A 15143-nucleotide genomic window follows, 5' to 3' on the forward strand; every position below is an offset into this window, starting at 1 on the left:
GGGCCACAATGACAAGCGCTTGTCTGAGGGTCATTAGATAGGAGCAAGCTCAGCTTTTAAGAGTACAAAGAACATCAGTCATAAATGATGAAAAATGCAGCAGGTGCTGGACAAAGTTCAAACTTTGTAGAGCGCAAGTGTTTAACCTTCTGCATTCGAAAGCTCAAACAAATGGAATATGCTTTGAAATTCTACGTGTTCAACTGTAGGCATATCTCAGCGTACATGTACAAAAATTAACTATACTTTGGTTTCCAGGGTGAGCTTCGACATCACAGTGCTAAGAGGTCCTTCATGAAAACCACCCGAGCCCACAGAGCAGTCAGGCTCTCGCACAAGTGACGAGGTGGCCGAGTGGTTAAGGCGATGGACTGCTAATCCATTGTGCTCTGCACGCGTGGGTTCGAATCCCATCCTCGTCGTTCCTTGCTCTGCTCGTTCATCTGCTCTGCACATTTGGTGCACTTTCCTTTTGTTCCACGTTCACCTCATGCAGTGCGATCCAAAAGGGTCGATGATCTGAATCAGCTGTGTTAAATAAAGGAAGTACTATTTAAAAGGACGAGACCTGTTCTTCAACAACACAATAAGCTTCAAAAGAAGCTGGCAAAAATTGCCAAGGCTGACTGTATTTCAAGTCATCCTGGCGGGGTATTGGGTAAAGTTTTCAACCAGCAATGATCGCGCCTCGGATGAGCCTCATAGGCTACAATATTGCCTCTGCGAAAGAATGGTGTCAAAGGTCGCGACCTTTCAACTGGACCCATGTGGACGTGGAACGACAGGGTGGTAATTTGCTCCAAACTGCGTGGTGTGTCTACGAATCCAGTAGGCAGTATGTACGAGAAGCCTTATTTGCTGCTCTCCCTTTACTTAAAGAGGTTTGTGAGTTGCTTTCTCGAAGCCCTGGGGGAAGAGACTTATTGGTATCTTGGCAAAAAGGGGTGGAGTGGTAAAGCTCGCGGTTTGGGTCAGTATAGATTCTGTTTGACGAGGCCCCTGGGGGGTTGGGTAGGATACTGACGAGTGCAGGGAGTGCAAGTTCTGAGGGAGGTCCTGTGTCAAATGTGCTACCCTTTGCTAGACTCAGGTGTTCTCTCAAAACGGCAACGGAGACCAGAACGACAGAGGGCCACAATGACAAACACTTGTCTGAGGGTCATGAGATAGGAGCAAGCTCAGCTTTTAAGAGTACAAAGAACATCAGTCATAAATGATGAAAAATGCAGCAGGTGCTGGACAAAGTTCAAACTTTCTAGAGCGCAAGTGTTTAACCTTCTGCATTCGAAAGCTCAAACAAATGGAATATGCTTTGAAATTCTACGTGTTCAACTGTAGGCATATCTCAGCGTACATGTACAAAAATTAACTATACTTTGGTTTCCTGGGTGAGCTTCGACATCACAGTGCTAAGAGGTCCTTCATGAAAACCACCCGAGCCCAGAGAGCAGTCAGTCACTCGCACAAGTGACGAGGTGGCCGAGTGGTTAAGGCGATGGACTGCTAATCCATTGTGCTCTGCACGCGTGGGTTGGAATCCCATCCTCGTCGTTCCTTGCTCTACTCGTTCATCTGCTCTGCACATTTGGTGCACTTTCCTTTTGTTCCACGTTCACCTCATGCAGTGCGATCCAAAAGGGTCGATGATCTGAATCAGCTGTGTTAAATAAAGGAAGTACTATTTAAAAGGACGAGACCTGTTCTTCAACAACACAATAAGCTTCAAAAGAAGCTGGCAAAAATTGCCAAGGCTGACTGTATTTCAAGTCATCCTGGCGGGGTATTGGGTAAAGTTTTCAACCAGCAATGATCGCGCCTCGGATGAGCCTCATAGGCTACAATATTGCCTCTGCGAAAGAATGGTGTCAAAGGTCGCGACCTTTCAACTGGACCCATGTGGACGTGGAACGACAGGGTGGTAATTGGCTCCAAACTGCGTGGTGTGTCTACGAATCCAGTAGGCAGTATGTACGAGAAGCCTTATTTGCTGCTCTCCCTTTACTTAAAGAGGTTTGTGAGTTGCTTTCTCGAAGCCCTGGGGGAAGAGACTTATTGGTATCTTGGCAAAAAGGGGTGGAGTGGTAAAGCTCGCGGTTTGGGTCAGTATAGATTCTGTTTTACGAGGCCCCTGGGGGGTTGGGTAGGATACTGACGAGTGCAGGGAGTGCAAGTTCTGAGGGAGGTCCTGTGTCAAATGTGCTACCCTTTGCTAGACTCAGGTGTTCTCTCAAATTGGCAACGGAGACCAGAACGACAGAGGGCCACAATGACAAACACTTGACTGAGGGTCATTAGATAGGAGCAAGCTCAGCTTTTAAGAGTACAAAGAACATCAGTCATAAATGATGAAAAATGCAGCAGGTGCTGGACAAAGTTCAAACTTTCTAGAGCGCACGTGTTTAACCTTCTGCATTCGAAAGCTCAAACAAATGGAATATGCTTTGAAATTCTACGTGTTCAACTGTAGGCATATCTCAGTGTACATGTACAAAAATTAACTATACTTTGGTTTCCAGGGTGAGCTTCGACATCACAGTGCTAAGAGGTCCTTCATGAAAACCACCCGAGCCCAGAGAGCAGTCAGGCACTCGCACAAGTGACGAGGTGGCCGAGTGGTTAAGGCGATGGACTGCTAATCCATTGTGCTCTGCACGCGTGGGTTCGAATCCGATCCTCGTCGTTCCTTGCTCTGCTCGTTCAACTGCTCTGAACATTTGGTGCACTTTCCTTTTGTTCCACGTTCACCTCATGCAGTGCGATCCAAAAGGGTCGATGATCTGAATCAGCTGTGTTAAATAACTGAAGTACTATTTAAAGGGACGAGACCTGTTCTTCAACAACACAATAAGCTTCAAAAGAAGCTGGCAAAAATTGCCAAGGCTGACTGTATTTCAAGTCATCCTGGCGGGGTATTGGGTAAAGTTTTCAACCAGCAATGATCGCGCCTCGGATGAGCCTCATAGGCTACAATATTGCCTCTGCAAAAGAATGGTGTCAAAGGTCGCGACCTTTCAACTGGACCCATGTGGACGTGGAACGACAGGGTGGTAATTGGCTCCAAACTGCGTGGTGTGTCTACGAATCCAGTAGGCAGTATGTACGAGAAGCCTTATTTGCTGCTCTCCCTTTACTTAAAGAGGTTTGTGAGTTGCTTTCTCGAACCCCTGGGGGAAGAGACTTATTGGTATCTTGGCAACAAGGGGTGGAGTCGTAAAGATCGCGGTTTGGGTCAGTATAGATTCTGTTTGACGAGGCCCCTGGGGGGTTGTGTAGGATACTGACGAGTGCAGGGAGTGCAAGTTCTGAGGGAGGTCCTGTGTCAAATGTGCTACCCTTTGCTAGACTCAGGTGTTCTCTCAAAACGGCAACGGAGACCAGAACGACAGAGGGCCACAATGACAAGCGCTTGTCTGAGGGTCATTAGATAGGAGCAAGCTCAGCTTTTAAGAGTACAAAGAACATCAGTCATAAATGATGAAAAATGCAGCAGGTGCTGGACAAAGTTCAAACTTTCTAGAGCGCAAGTGTTTAACCTTCTGCATTCGAAAGCTCAAACAAATGGAATATGCTTTGAAATTCTACGTGTTCAACTGTAGGCATATCTCAGCGTACATGTACAAAAATTAACTATACTTTGGTTTCCAGGGTGAGCTTCGACATCACAGTGCTAAGAGGTCCTTCATGAAAACCACCCGAGCCCAGAGAGCAGTCAGGCACTCGCACAAGTGACGAGGTGGCCGAGTGGTTAAGGCGATGGACTGCTAATCCATTGTGCTCTGCACGCGTGGGTTCGAATCCCATCCTCGTCGTTCCTTGCTCTGCTCGTTCATCTGCTCTGCACATTTGGTGCACTTTCCTTTTGTTCCACGTTCACCTCATGCAGTGCGATCCAAAAGGGTCGATGATCTGAATCAGCTGTGTTAAATAAAGGAAGTACTATTTAAAAGGACGAGACCTGTTCTTCAACAACACAATAAGCTTCAAAAGAAGCTGGCAAAAATTGCCAAGGCTGACTGTATTTCAAGTCATCCTGGCGGGGTATTGGGTAAAGTTTTCAACCAGCAATGATCGCGCCTCGGATGAGCCTCATAGGCTACAATATTGCCTCTGCGAAAGAATGATGTCAAAGGTCGCGACCTTTCAACTGGACCCATGTGGACGTGGAACGACAGGGTGGTAATTGGCTCCAAACTGCGTGGTGTGTCTACGAATCCAGTAGGCAGTATGTACGAGAAGCCTTATTTGCTGCTCTCCCTTTACTTAAAGAGGTTTGTGAGTTGCTTTCTCGAAGCCCTGGGGGAAGAGACTTATTGGTATCTTGGCAAAAAGGGGTGGAGTGGTAAAGCTCGCGGTTTGGGTCAGTATAGATTCTGTTTGACGAGGCCCCTGGGGGGTTGGGTAGGATACTGACGAGTGCAGGGAGTGCAAGTTCTGAGGGAGGTCCTGTGTCAAATGTGCTACCCTTTGCTAGACTCAGGTGTTCTCTCAAAACGGCAACGGAGACCAGAACGACAGAGGGCCACAATGACAAACACTTGTCTGAGGGTCATTAGATAGGAGCAAGCTCAGCTTTTAAGAGTACAAAGAACATCAGTCATAAATGATGAAAAATGCAGCAGGTGCTGGACAAAGTTCAAACTTTCTAGAGCGCACGTGTTTAACCTTCTGCATTCGAAAGCTCAAACAAATGGAATATGCTTTGAAATTCTACGTGTTCAACTGTAGGCATATCTCAGTGTACATGTACAAAAATTAACTATACTTTGGTTTCCAGGGTGAGCTTCGACATCACAGTGCTAAGAGGTCCTTCATGAAAACCACCCGAGCCCAGAGAGCAGTCAGGCACTCGCACAAGTGACGAGGTGGCCGAGTGGTTAAGGCGATGGACTGCTAATCCATTGTGCTCTGCACGCGTGGGTTCGAATCCGATCCTCGTCGTTCCTTGCTCTGCTCGTTCAACTGCTCTGAACATTTGGTGCACTTTCCTTTTGTTCCACGTTCACCTCATGCAGTGCGATCCAAAAGGGTCGATGATCTGAATCAGCTGTGTTAAATAACTGAAGTACTATTTAAAGGGACGAGACCTGTTCTTCAACAACACAATAAGCTTCAAAAGAAGCTGGCAAAAATTGCCAAGGCTGACTGTATTTCAAGTCATCCTGGCGGGGTATTGGGTAAAGTTTTCAACCAGCAATGATCGCGCCTCGGATGAGCCTCATAGGCTACAATATTGCCTCTGCAAAAGAATGGTGTCAAAGGTCGCGACCTTTCAACTGGACCCATGTGGACGTGGAATGACAGGGTGGTAATTGGCTCCAAACTGCGTGGTGTGTCTACGAATCCAGTAGGCAGTATGTACGAGAAGCCTTATTTGCTGCTCTCCCTTTACTTAAAGAGGTTTGTGAGTTGCTTTCTCGAACCCCTGGGGGAAGAGACTTATTGGTATCTTGGCAACAAGGGGTGGAGTCGTAAAGATCGCGGTTTGGGTCAGTATAGATTCTGTTTGACGAGGCCCCTGGGGGGTTGTGTAGGATACTGACGAGTGCAGGGAGTGCAAGTTCTGAGGGAGGTCCTGTGTCAAATGTGCTACCCTTTGCTAGACTCAGGTGTTCTCTCAAAACGGCAACGGAGACCAGAACGACAGAGGGCCACAATGACAAGCGCTTGTCTGAGGGTCATTAGATAGGAGCAAGCTCAGCTTTTAAGAGTACAAAGAACATCAGTCATAAATGATGAAAAATGCAGCAGGTGCTGGACAAAGTTCAAACTTTCTAGAGCGCAAGTGTTTAACCTTCTGCATTCGAAAGCTCAAACAAATGGAATATGCTTTGAAATTCTACGTGTTCAACTGTAGGCATATCTCAGCGTACATGTACAAAAATTAACTATACTTTGGTTTCCAGGGTGAGCTTCGACATCACAGTGCTAAGAGGTCCTTCATGAAAACCACCCGAGCCCAGAGAGCAGTCAGGCACTCGCACAAGTGACGAGGTGGCCGAGTGGTTAAGGCGATGGACTGCTAATCCATTGTGCTCTGCACGCGTGGGTTCGAATCCCATCCTCGTCGTTCCTTGCTCTGCTCGTTCATCTGCTCTGCACATTTGGTGCACTTTCCTTTTGTTCCACGTTCACCTCATGCAGTGCGATCCAAAAGGGTCGATGATCTGAATCAGCTGTGTTAAATAAAGGAAGTACTATTTAAAAGGACGAGACCTGTTCTTCAACAACACAATAAGCTTCAAAAGAAGCTGGCAAAAATTGCCAAGGCTGACTGTATTTCAAGTCATCCTGGCGGGGTATTGGGTAAAGTTTTCAACCAGCAATGATCGCGCCTCGGATGAGCCTCATAGGCTACAATATTGCCTCTGCGAAAGAATGATGTCAAAGGTCGCGACCTTTCAACTGGACCCATGTGGACGTGGAACGACAGGGTGGTAATTGGCTCCAAACTGCGTGGTGTGTCTACGAATCCAGTAGGCAGTATGTACGAGAAGCCTTATTTGCTGCTCTCCCTTTACTTAAAGAGGTTTGTGAGTTGCTTTCTCGAAGCCCTGGGGGAAGAGACTTATTGGTATCTTGGCAAAAAGGGGTGGAGTGGTAAAGCTCGCGGTTTGGGTCAGTATAGATTCTGTTTGACGAGGCCCCTGGGGGGTTGGGTAGGATACTGACGAGTGCAGGGAGTGCAAGTTCTGAGGGAGGTCCTGTGTCAAATGTGCTACCCTTTGCTAGACTCAGGTGTTCTCTCAAAACGGCAACGGAGACCAGAACGACAGAGGGCCACAATGACAAACACTTGTCTGAGGGTCATTAGATAGGAGCAAGCTCAGCTTTTAAGAGTACAAAGAACATCAGTCATAAATGATGAAAAATGCAGCAGGTGCTGGACAAAGTTCAAACTTTCTAGAGCGCACGTGTTTAACCTTCTGCATTCGAAAGCTCAAACAAATGGAATATGCTTTGAAATTCTACGTGTTCAACTGTAGGCATATCTCAGTGTACATGTACAAAAATTAACTATACTTTGGTTTCCAGGGTGAGCTTCGACATCACAGTGCTAAGAGGTCCTTCATGAAAACCACCCGAGCCCAGAGAGCAGTCAGGCTCTCGCACAAGTGACGAGGTGGCCGAGTGGTTAAGGCGATGGACTGCTAATCCATTGTGCTCTGCACGCGTGGGTTCGAATCCCATCCTCGTCGTTCCTTGCTCTGCTCGTTCAACTGCTCTGAACATTTGGTGCACTTTCCTTTTGTTCCACGTTCACCTCATCCAGTGCGATCCAAAAGGGTCGATGATCTGAATCAGCTGTGTTAAATAACGGAAGTACTATTTAAAGGGACGAGACCTGTTCTTCAACAACACAATAAGCTTCAAAAGAAGCTGGCAAAAATTGCCAAGGCTGACTGTATTTCAAGTCATCCTGGCGGGGTATTGGGTAAAGTTTTCAACCAGCAATGATCGCGCCTCGGATGAGCCTCATAGGCTACAATATTGCCTCTGCAAAAGAAAGGTGTCAAAGGTCGCGACCTTTCAACTGGACCCATGTGGACGTGGAATGACAGGGTGGTAATTGGCTCCAAACTGCGTGGTGTGTCTACGAATCCAGTAGGCAGTATGTACGAGAAGCCTTATTTGCTGCTCTCCCTTTACTTAAAGAGGTTTGTGAGTTGCTTTCTCGAACCCCTGGGGGAAGAGACTTATTGGTATCTTGGCAACAAGGGGTGGAGTCGTAAAGATCGCGGTTTGGGTCAGTATAGATTCTGTTTGACGAGGCCCCTGGGGGGTTGTGTAGGATACTGACGAGTGCAGGGAGTGCAAGTTCTGAGGGAGGTCCTGTGTCAAATGTGCTACCCTTTGCTAGACTCAGGTGTTCTCTCAAAACGGCAACGGAGACCAGAACGACAGAGGGCCACAATGACAAACACTTGTCTGAGGGTCATTAGATAGGAGCAAGCTCAGCTTTTAAGAGTACAAAGAACATCAGTCATAAATGATGAAAAATGCAGCAGGTGCTGGACAAAGTTCAAACTTTGTAGAGCGCAAGTGTTTAACCTTCTGCATTCGAAAGCTCAAACAAATGGAATATGCTTTGAAATTCTACGTGTTCAACTGTAGGCATATCTCAGCGTACATGTACAAAAATTAACTATACTTTGGTTTCCAGGGTGAGCTTCGACATCACAGTGCTAAGAGGTCCTTCATGAAAACCACCCGAGCCCACAGAGCAGTCAGGCTCTCGCACAAGTGACGAGGTGGCCGAGTGGTTAAGGCGATGGACTGCTAATCCATTGTGCTCTGCACGCGTGGGTTCGAATCCCATCCTCGTCGTTCCTTGCTCTGCTCGTTCATCTGCTCTGCACATTTGGTGCACTTTCCTTTTGTTCCACGTTCACCTCATGCAGTGCGATCCAAAAGGGTCGATGATCTGAATCAGCTGTGTTAAATAAAGGAAGTACTATTTAAAAGGACGAGACCTGTTCTTCAACAACACAATAAGCTTCAAAAGAAGCTGGCAAAAATTGCCAAGGCTGACTGTATTTCAAGTCATCCTGGCGGGGTATTGGGTAAAGTTTTCAACCAGCAATGATCGCGCCTCGGATGAGCCTCATAGGCTACAATATTGCCTCTGCGAAAGAATGGTGTCAAAGGTCGCGACCTTTCAACTGGACCCATGTGGACGTGGAACGACAGGGTGGTAATTTGCTCCAAACTGCGTGGTGTGTCTACGAATCCAGTAGGCAGTATGTACGAGAAGCCTTATTTGCTGCTCTCCCTTTACTTAAAGAGGTTTGTGAGTTGCTTTCTCGAAGCCCTGGGGGAAGAGACTTATTGGTATCTTGGCAAAAAGGGGTGGAGTGGTAAAGCTCGCGGTTTGGGTCAGTATAGATTCTGTTTGACGAGGCCCCTGGGGGGTTGGGTAGGATACTGACGAGTGCAGGGAGTGCAAGTTCTGAGGGAGGTCCTGTGTCAAATGTGCTACCCTTTGCTAGACTCAGGTGTTCTCTCAAAACGGCAACGGAGACCAGAACGACAGAGGGCCACAATGACAAGCACTTGTCTGAGGGTCATGAGATAGGAGCAAGCTCAGCTTTTAAGAGTACAAAGAACATCAGTCATAAATGATGAAAAATGCAGCAGGTGCTGGACAAAGTTCAAACTTTCTAGAGCGCAAGTGTTTAACCTTCTGCATTCGAAAGCTCAAACAAATGGAATATGCTTTGAAATTCTACGTGTTCAACTGTAGGCATATCTCAGCGTACATGTACAAAAATTAACTATACTTTGGTTTCCAGGGTGAGCTTCGACATCACAGTGCTAAGAGGTCCTTCATGAAAACCACCCGAGCCCAGAGAGCAGTCAGGCACTCGCACAAGTGACGAGGTGGCCGAGCGGTTAAGGCGATGGACTGCTAATCCATTGTGCTCTGCACGCGTGGGTTCGAATCCCATCCTCGTCGTTCCTTGCTCTGCTCGTTCATCTGCTCTGCACATTTGGTGCACTTTCCTTTTGTTCCACGTTCACCTCATGCAGTGCGATCCAAAAGGGTCGATGATCTGAATCAGCTGTGTTAAATAAAGGAAGTACTATTTAAAAGGACGAGACCTGTTCTTCAACAACACAATAAGCTTCAAAAGAAGCTGGCAAAAATTGCCAAGGCTGACTGTATTTCAAGTCATCCTGGCGGGGTATTGGGTAAAGTTTTCAACCAGCAATGATCGCGCCTCGGATGAGCCTCATAGGCTACAATATTGCCTCTGTGAAAGAATGATGTCAAAGGTCGCGACCTTTCAACTGGACCCATGTGGACGTGGAACGACAGGGTGGTAATTGGCTCCAAACTGCGTGGTGTGTCTACGAATCCAGTAGGCAGTATGTACGAGAAGCCTTATTTGCTGCTCTCCCTTTACTTAAAGAGGTTTGTGAGTTGCTTTCTCGAAGCCCTGGGGGAAGAGACTTATTGGTATCTTGGCAAAAAGGGGTGGAGTGGTAAAGCTCGCGGTTTGGGTCAGTATAGATTCTGTTTGACGAGGCCCCTGGGGGGTTGGGTAGGATACTGACGAGTGCAGGGAGTGCAAGTTCTGAGGGAGGTCCTTCGTCAAATGTGCTACCCTTTGCTAGACTCAGGTGTTCTCTCAAAACGGCAACGGAGACCAGAACGACAGAGGGCCACAATGACAAACACTTGTCTGAGGGTCATTAGATAGGAGCAAGCTCAGCTTTTAAGAGTACAAAGAACATCAGTCATAAATGATGAAAAATGCAGCAGGTGCTGGACAAAGTTCAAACTTTCTAGAGCGCACGTGTTTAACCTTCTGCATTCGAAAGCTCAAACAAATGGAATATGCTTTGAAATTCTACGTGTTCAACTGTAGGCATATCTCAGTGTACATGTACAAAAATTAACTATACTTTGGTTTCCAGGGTGAGCTTCGACATCACAGTGCTAAGAGGTCCTTCATGAAAACCACCCGAGCCCAGAGAGCAGTCAGGCACTCGCACAAGTGACGAGGTGGCCGAGCGGTTAAGGCGATGGACTGCTAATCCATTGTGCTCTGCACGCGTGGGTTCGAATCCCATCCTCGTCGTTCCTTGCTCTGCTCGTTCATCTGCTCTGCACATTTGGTGCACTTTCCTTTTGTTCCACGTTCACCTCATGCAGTGCGATCCAAAAGGGTCGATGATCTGAATCAGCTGTGTTAAATAAAGGAAGTACTATTTAAAAGGACGAGACCTGTTCTTCAACAACACAATAAGCTTCAAAAGAAGCTGGCAAAAATTGCCAAGGCTGACTGTATTTCAAGTCATCCTGGCGGGGTATTGGGTAAAGTTTTCAACCAGCAATGATCGCGCCTCGGATGAGCCTCATAGGCTACAATATTGCCTCTGTGAAAGAATGATGTCAAAGGTCGCGACCTTTCAACTGGACCCATGTGGACGTGGAACGACAGGGTGGTAATTGGCTCCAAACTGCGTGGTGTGTCTACGAATCCAGTAGGCAGTATGTACGAGAAGCCTTATTTGCTGCTCTCCCTTTACTTAAAGAGGTTTGTGAGTTGCTTTCTCGAAGCCCTGGGGGAAGAGACTTATTGGTATCTTGGCAAAAAGGGGTGGAGTGGTAAAGCTCGCGGTTTGGGTCAGTATAGATTCTGTTTGACGAGGCCCCTGGGGGGTTGGGTAGGATACTGACGAGTGCAGGGAGTGCAAGTTCTGAGGGAGGTCCTTCGTCAAATGTGCTACCCTTTGCTAGACTCAGGTGTTCTCTCAAAACGGCAACGGAGACCAGAACGACAGAGGGCCACAATGACAAACACTTGTCTGAGGGTCATTAGATAGGAGCAAGCTCAGCTTTTAAGAGTACAAAGAACATCAGTCATAAATGATGAAAAATGCAGCAGGTGCTGGACAAAGTTCAAACTTTCTAGAGCGCACGTGTTTAACCTTCTGCATTCGAAAGCTCAAACAAATGGAATATGCTTTGAAATTCTACGTGTTCAACTGTAGGCATATCTCAGTGTACATGTACAAAAATTAACTATACTTTGGTTTCCAGGGTGAGCTTCGACATCACAGTGCTAAGAGGTCCTTCATGAAAACCACCCGAGCCCAGAGAGCAGTCAGACACTCGCACAAGTGACGAGGTGGCCGAGTGGTTAAGGCGATGGACTGCTAATCCATTGTGCTCTGCACGCGTGGGTTCGAATCCCATCCTCGTCGTTCCTTGCTCTGCTCGTTCATCTGCTCTGCACATTTGGTGCACTTTCCTTTTGTTCCACGTTCACCTCATGCAGTGCGATCCAAAAGGGTCGATGATCTGAATCAGCTGTGTTAAATAACGGAAGTACTATTTAAAGGGACGAGACCTGTTCTTCAACAACACAATAAGCTTCAAAAGAAGCTGGCAAAAATTGCCAAGGCTGACTGTATTTCAAGTCATCCTGGCGGGGTATTGGGTAAAGTTTTCAACCAGCAATGATCGCGCCTCGGATGAGCCTCATAGGCTACAATATTGCCTCTGCGAAAGAATGGTGTCAAAGGTCGCGACCTTTCAACTGGACCCATGTGGACGTGGAACGACAGGGTGGTAATTGGCTCCAAACTGCGTGGTGTGTCTACGAATCCAGTAGGCAGTATGTACGAGAAGCCTTATTTGCTGCTCTCCCTTTACTTAAAGAGGTTTGTGAGTTGCTTTCTCGAACCCCTGGGGGAAGAGACTTATTGGTATCTTGGCAACAAGGGGTGGAGTCGTAAAGATCGCGGTTTGGGTCAGTATAGATTCTGTTTGACGAGGCCCCTGGGGGGTTGTGTAGGATACTGACGAGTGCAGGGAGTGCAAGTTCTGAGGGAGGTCCTGTGTCAAATGTGCTACCCTTTGCTAGACTCAGGTGTTCTCTCAAAACGGCAACGGAGACCAGAACGACAGAGGGCCACAATGACAAGCGCTTGTCTGAGGGTCATTAGATAGGAGCAAGCTCAGCTTTTAAGAGTACAAAGAACATCAGTCATAAATGATGAAAAATGCAGCAGGTGCTGGACAAAGTTCATACTTTGTAGAGCGCAAGTGTTTAACCTTCTGCATTCGAAAGCTCAAACAAATGGAATATGCTTTGAAATTCTACGTGTTCAACTGTAGGCATATTTCAGCGTACATGTACAAAAATTAACTATACTTTGGTTTCCAGGGTGAGCTTCGACATCACAGTGCTAAGAGGTCCTTCATGAAAACCACCCGAGCCCAGAGAGCAGTCAGGCACTCGCACAAGTGACGAGGTGGCCGAGTGGTTAAGGCGATGGACTGCTAATCCATTGTGCTCTGCAAGCGTGGGTTCGAATCCCATCCTCGTCGTTCCTTGCTCTGCTCGTTCATCTGCTCTGCACATTTGGTGCACTTTCCTTTTGTTCCACGTTCACCTCATGCAGTGCGATCCAAAAGGGTCGATGATCTGAATCAGCTGTGTTAAATAAAGGAAGTACTATTTAAAAGGACGAGACCTGTTCTTCAACAACACAATAAGCTTCAAAAGAAGCTGGCAAAAATTGCCAAGGCTGACTGTATTTCAAGTCATCCTGGCGGGGTATTGGGTAAAGTTTTCAACCAGCAATGATCGCGCCTCGGATGAGCCTCATAGGCTACAATATTGCCTCTGCGAAAGAATGATGTCAAAGGTCGCGACCTTTCAACTGGACCCATGTGGACGTGGAACGACAGGGTGGTAATTGGCTCCAAACTGCGTGGTGTGTCTACGAATCCAGTAGGCAGTATGTACGAGAAGCCTTATTTGCTGCTCTCCCTTTACTTAAAGAGGTTTGTGAGTTGCTTTCTCGAAGCCCTGGGGGAAGAGACTTATTGGTATCTTGGCAAAAAGGGGTGGAGTGGTAAAGCTCGCGGTTTGGGTCAGTATAGATTCTGTTTGACGAGGCCCCTGGGGGGTTGGGTAGGATACTGACGAGTGCAGGGAGTGCAAGTTCTGAGGGAGGTCCTGTGTCAAATGTGCTACCCTTTGCTAGACACAGGTGTTCTCTCAAAACGGCAACGGAGACCAGAACGACAGAGGGCCACAATGACAAACGCTTGTCTGAGGGTCATTAGATAGGAGCAAGCTCAGCTTTTAAGAGTACAAAGAACATCAGTCATAAATGATGAAAAATGCAGCAGGTGCTGGACAAAGTTCAAACTTTCTAGAGCGCACGCGTTTAACCTTCTGCATTCGAAAGCTCAAACAAATGGAATATGCTTTGAAATTCTACGTGTTCAACTGTAGGCATATCTCAGTGTACATGTACAAAAATTAACTATACTTTGGTTTCCAGGGTGAGCTTCGACATCACAGTGCTAAGAGGTCCTTCATGAAAACCACCCGAGCCCAGAGAGCAGTCAGGCACTCGCACAAGTGACGAGGTGGCCGAGTGGTTAAGGCGATGGACTGCTAATCCATTGTGCTCTGCACGCGTGGGTTCGAATCCCATCCTCGTCGTTCCTTGCTCTGCTCGTTCATCTGCTCTGCACATTTGGTGCACTTTCCTTTTGTTCCACCTTCACCTCATGCAGTGCGATCCAAAAGGGTCGATGATCTGAATCAGCTGTGTTAAATAACGGAAGTACTATTTAAAGGGACGAGACCTGTTCTTCAACAACACAATAAGCTTCAAAAGAAGCTGGCAAAAATTGCCAAGGCTGACTGTATTTCAAGTCATCCTGGCGGGGTATTGGGTAAAGTTTTCAACCAGCAATGATCGCGCCTCGGATGAGCCTCATAGGCTACAATATTGCCTCTGCGAAAGAATGGTGTCAAAGGTCGCGACCTTTCAACTGGACCCATGTGGACGTGGAACGACAGGGTGGTGATTGGCTCCAAACTGCGTGGTGTGTCTACGAATCCAGTAGGCAGTATGTACGAGAAGCCTTATTTGCTGCTCTCCCTTTACTTAAAGAGGTTTGTGAGTTGCTTTCTCGAAGCCCTGGGGGAAGAGACTTATTGGTATCTTGGCAAAAAGGGGTGGAGTGGTAAAGCTCGCGGTTTGGGTCAGTATAGATTCTGTTTGACGAGGCCCCTGGGGGGTTGGGTAGGATACTGACGAGTGCAGGGAGTGCAAGTTCTGAGGGAGGTCCTGTGTCAAATGTGCTACCCTTTGCTAGACTCAGGTGTTCTCTCAAAACGGCAACGGAGACCAGAACGACAGAGGGCCACAATGACAAGCGCTTGTCTGAGGGTCATGAGATAGGAGCAAGCTCAGCTTTTAAGAGTACAAAGAACATCAGTCATAAATGATGAAAAATGCAGCAGGTGCTGGACAAAGTTCAAACTTTCTAGAGCGCAAGTGTTTAACCTTCTGCATTCGAAAGCTCAAACAAATGGAATATGCTTTGAAATTCTACGTGTTCAACTGTAGGCATATCTCAGCGTACATGTACAAAAATTAACTATACTTTGGTTTCCATGGTGAGCTTCGACATCACAGTGCTAAGAGGTCCTTCATGAAAACCACCCCAGCCCAGAGTTCAGTCAGGTACTCGCACAAGTGACGAGGTGGCCGAGTGGTTAAGGCGATGGACTGCTAATCCATTGTGCTCTGCACGCGTGGGTTCGAATCCCATCCTCGTCGTTCCTTGCTCTGCAGGTTCATCTGCTCTGAACATTTGGTGCACT

At 47.2% G+C, this 15143-nt stretch overlaps 1 protein-coding gene and 27 non-coding genes across 28 annotated transcripts in view; 14 read left to right on the plus strand and 14 right to left on the minus strand.

Moving 5' to 3' along the window:
• Positions 1-15143, minus strand: part of LOC128026950 (ligand-dependent nuclear receptor corepressor-like protein) — a 473072-nt gene that overhangs the window by 336216 nt on the left and 121713 nt on the right. The gene's annotated exons all lie outside the window — the stretch shown is intronic.
• Positions 341-422, plus strand: trnas-gcu (transfer RNA serine (anticodon GCU)). Its single transcript has one exon. It is a non-coding gene; the product is annotated as a tRNA-Ser (tRNA).
• On the minus strand, positions 592-732 carry LOC128027979 (U4 spliceosomal RNA). The gene has a single exon (XR_008186971.1). It is a non-coding gene; the product is annotated as a U4 spliceosomal RNA (small nuclear RNA).
• On the plus strand, positions 1470-1551 carry trnas-gcu (transfer RNA serine (anticodon GCU)). Its single transcript has one exon. It is a non-coding gene; the product is annotated as a tRNA-Ser (tRNA).
• LOC128027980 (U4 spliceosomal RNA) lies at positions 1721-1861 on the minus strand. Its single transcript, XR_008186972.1, has one exon. It is a non-coding gene; the product is annotated as a U4 spliceosomal RNA (small nuclear RNA).
• On the plus strand, positions 2599-2680 carry trnas-gcu (transfer RNA serine (anticodon GCU)). Its single transcript has one exon. It is a non-coding gene; the product is annotated as a tRNA-Ser (tRNA).
• LOC128028158 (U4 spliceosomal RNA) lies at positions 2850-2990 on the minus strand. The gene has a single exon (XR_008187142.1). It is a non-coding gene; the product is annotated as a U4 spliceosomal RNA (small nuclear RNA).
• trnas-gcu (transfer RNA serine (anticodon GCU)) lies at positions 3728-3809 on the plus strand. Its single transcript has one exon. It is a non-coding gene; the product is annotated as a tRNA-Ser (tRNA).
• LOC128027981 (U4 spliceosomal RNA) lies at positions 3979-4119 on the minus strand. Its single transcript, XR_008186973.1, has one exon. It is a non-coding gene; the product is annotated as a U4 spliceosomal RNA (small nuclear RNA).
• Positions 4857-4938, plus strand: trnas-gcu (transfer RNA serine (anticodon GCU)). The gene has a single exon. It is a non-coding gene; the product is annotated as a tRNA-Ser (tRNA).
• LOC128028159 (U4 spliceosomal RNA) lies at positions 5108-5248 on the minus strand. The gene has a single exon (XR_008187143.1). It is a non-coding gene; the product is annotated as a U4 spliceosomal RNA (small nuclear RNA).
• Positions 5986-6067, plus strand: trnas-gcu (transfer RNA serine (anticodon GCU)). Its single transcript has one exon. It is a non-coding gene; the product is annotated as a tRNA-Ser (tRNA).
• LOC128027982 (U4 spliceosomal RNA) lies at positions 6237-6377 on the minus strand. Its single transcript, XR_008186974.1, has one exon. It is a non-coding gene; the product is annotated as a U4 spliceosomal RNA (small nuclear RNA).
• Positions 7115-7196, plus strand: trnas-gcu (transfer RNA serine (anticodon GCU)). Its single transcript has one exon. It is a non-coding gene; the product is annotated as a tRNA-Ser (tRNA).
• On the minus strand, positions 7366-7506 carry LOC128028074 (U4 spliceosomal RNA). The gene has a single exon (XR_008187060.1). It is a non-coding gene; the product is annotated as a U4 spliceosomal RNA (small nuclear RNA).
• trnas-gcu (transfer RNA serine (anticodon GCU)) lies at positions 8244-8325 on the plus strand. Its single transcript has one exon. It is a non-coding gene; the product is annotated as a tRNA-Ser (tRNA).
• On the minus strand, positions 8495-8635 carry LOC128027985 (U4 spliceosomal RNA). The gene has a single exon (XR_008186976.1). It is a non-coding gene; the product is annotated as a U4 spliceosomal RNA (small nuclear RNA).
• trnas-gcu (transfer RNA serine (anticodon GCU)) lies at positions 9373-9454 on the plus strand. The gene has a single exon. It is a non-coding gene; the product is annotated as a tRNA-Ser (tRNA).
• LOC128028105 (U4 spliceosomal RNA) lies at positions 9624-9764 on the minus strand. Its single transcript, XR_008187090.1, has one exon. It is a non-coding gene; the product is annotated as a U4 spliceosomal RNA (small nuclear RNA).
• On the plus strand, positions 10502-10583 carry trnas-gcu (transfer RNA serine (anticodon GCU)). The gene has a single exon. It is a non-coding gene; the product is annotated as a tRNA-Ser (tRNA).
• Positions 10753-10893, minus strand: LOC128028106 (U4 spliceosomal RNA). The gene has a single exon (XR_008187091.1). It is a non-coding gene; the product is annotated as a U4 spliceosomal RNA (small nuclear RNA).
• Positions 11631-11712, plus strand: trnas-gcu (transfer RNA serine (anticodon GCU)). Its single transcript has one exon. It is a non-coding gene; the product is annotated as a tRNA-Ser (tRNA).
• On the minus strand, positions 11882-12022 carry LOC128027986 (U4 spliceosomal RNA). Its single transcript, XR_008186977.1, has one exon. It is a non-coding gene; the product is annotated as a U4 spliceosomal RNA (small nuclear RNA).
• trnas-gcu (transfer RNA serine (anticodon GCU)) lies at positions 12760-12841 on the plus strand. Its single transcript has one exon. It is a non-coding gene; the product is annotated as a tRNA-Ser (tRNA).
• LOC128027987 (U4 spliceosomal RNA) lies at positions 13011-13151 on the minus strand. The gene has a single exon (XR_008186978.1). It is a non-coding gene; the product is annotated as a U4 spliceosomal RNA (small nuclear RNA).
• trnas-gcu (transfer RNA serine (anticodon GCU)) lies at positions 13889-13970 on the plus strand. The gene has a single exon. It is a non-coding gene; the product is annotated as a tRNA-Ser (tRNA).
• LOC128027988 (U4 spliceosomal RNA) lies at positions 14140-14280 on the minus strand. The gene has a single exon (XR_008186979.1). It is a non-coding gene; the product is annotated as a U4 spliceosomal RNA (small nuclear RNA).
• On the plus strand, positions 15018-15099 carry trnas-gcu (transfer RNA serine (anticodon GCU)). Its single transcript has one exon. It is a non-coding gene; the product is annotated as a tRNA-Ser (tRNA).

Source organism: Carassius gibelio, chromosome A14, assembly GCF_023724105.1.
Source record: "Carassius gibelio isolate Cgi1373 ecotype wild population from Czech Republic chromosome A14, carGib1.2-hapl.c, whole genome shotgun sequence".
NCBI lineage: Eukaryota > Metazoa > Chordata > Actinopteri > Cypriniformes > Cyprinidae > Carassius > Carassius gibelio.